The sequence below is a fragment of the Rhagoletis pomonella genome, unplaced genomic scaffold (genome assembly GCF_013731165.1).
Source record: "Rhagoletis pomonella isolate Grant_MI unplaced genomic scaffold, Rhpom_1.0 Rhpom_scaffold_00007, whole genome shotgun sequence".
Lineage (NCBI taxonomy): Eukaryota > Metazoa > Arthropoda > Insecta > Diptera > Tephritidae > Rhagoletis > Rhagoletis pomonella.
The window spans coordinates 21,440,884-21,443,147 of NW_023458561.1; positions in this window are offsets into that span (position 1 = coordinate 21,440,884).

The window sequence follows — 2,264 nt, forward strand, 5'->3', positions numbered from 1 at the left end:
CGCGAATGGGGTCCTTGGCCGTTTCCCTTTTGTCCGCGGCAACAGTGTCACGTGCGATTGTTCCGCCGACCACATCTCCAACAGAACTGATTTATATTGTTCCGAGATTCGTAGGCGAAATTTCCGTCTTCGCCGCACAGTCTACACGCCGTTCGTGGGTTTAGTCGTCTAGATTTTTCTGTTTTACGTCTCGGATAGTGTAGTTGCGCTCTCCATTTCGCCTCGCAGATATTGCGCAGGGCAACGCTTGTTGCGACTCCTTCTCTGCTACGATATTCCGTAGTCTTCGGCCAGATTTACCAGCTCTCCGAGAGTATCGACCTCAGATCGTTTAATGTATTGCTGGTACTCGCTTCGGCAGTTCTTATATATGCGTCGGAGCTTTTGTGCCTCCGTATATTCGGAATTACGCATTAGCCCTTGTAGCGCCAGTACATAATCCTTAAATGCCTCCCTGGGCCGTAACCAGACGAGGGCCCTATCCTTAAACAACTCGGGTAATGATCGTGGAAGTGCGTCTCGTTCTATCTCGTACCCGTTTCGTAATTCCTAGACGCGTTCGATGAAACCCAGCGTGTAGCCCAAATGCACTTGCATGGTCCCTAGCCTTTTGTGAGCTGGTGGAGGAAACCCCATAGCATATTCTATGTGACTGTAATAATAATAATAATAATAATAATAATAATAATAATAATAATAATAGGGCTGTTCAGGATGTTGTGGAAATGGTCTTGGATTTGCAGTTGGAATTGCATGTGCGAATTTTTTGCTTGCTGCCATGGCAACCGTGTGCATTCTATTGTTGTGAATATATGAATGCACCGAATATACAAATCCAAAAGTATATGCACAAGATGCTGAACAGCCCTAATATGTATGTGTAAAGAGACAAACATTTGTGTAAGAATGTACAGTTAAATGAATTGTTACTCGTAGTTAAATTGTTTTTATTGTACTACATGTGTTTTAGTTTTTCTAAATGTTATGTTATCTACATTTTTAATAAACTTGACATTAAAAAAAATATTAAAACTTAAATAGAAATTTGGTAGGTTTTGATGGATTTTAGTAGGAAGTTTTGGTAGGAAAATAAAATCTTGTGGCAACACTGATTGTCTGATGATGAGCTGAGGATCAGAATTGTTGGGGATGGTATGAGCATGAGGGCGTCGCATTCATATCTATGGCAACTTAGACTGTGTTTATACACGGAAACTTTTGTCGACGCGATTTTTCACATTCCCTTTTGGTGTTGCTCGTTTCATTTACACACGGCGATTTTTGTGTATGCAATTGTTGTTGTCAGCTGTGAACCGCTAACTCAATTTACACAGACGAACGAGAGCACAAAGCGTGTTGTCCGAGCGCGAGCAACTCGGTGCCCCTCTCCTTTCCTCGTTACGCTCTCTTCTACAAACGTCGAGTTGCGGCAACAAACCGCCGTGTGTAAATGAGTACTTATAAACATAAATCAATGTCGTTGTGCATATGCGTACATCAGAGTGGTGGCGTTTCCCCGATTTTAGCTGAAATTAGTCAAGAACGCAGAACGTATACTTAAACGCAGTCTGTATACGGAGAATTTTGTCGATTACTGGAGCCCTCAGTATTGCTTACTACAGTGTTGTCACTCATCAAAGCCTTTTCATAAACTTACCTAGGGTTCAATCGATACAAGTAAATACAAGTAAATACTCGATACTTTTCATTTGATACCAAGTATTTTTTTACTGGATACCTTTTGGTTCGGTATCGAGTAAGTATCGAAAAAAAGTACTTGGCATCGAAAGAGTAATTTCTACTACTTTTATCATTGCAACGGCAACTCAACAAATGACGCCTGTTATTAGAGTTTTCTCGAAAAGTGCGGTCATGTAGTACAGAAAGTAGAAATCGCTTGTCTGGAAAGCATTTAGAAAAGTTGTTGTTTCTTGGCAGTGTGCCCCATAAATATTTCGTGAATAATATACTTATATGAAGTCACATATGTAATTATAACTAATATTGTTCCTCAGCAATGTACCAAAAGAAACAATACAATTTATTTTTTCATTAATAGTTTGTAAATGATGCAGTGCGCTGTATACTTATAGGGGTGACCTTATGGATAGGTGTCGGGTTTTTATTCTTATTTTCAAATTAATTTTAGTTACTTTCTTATAAAAAATATAGTTCATTCTATGACAAAAACCATGTAAATCCAAGTTTCAAATTTTATACAAAAATTAAAAGAAAATCAAAGTTTCACCAAAATTTAACATTTT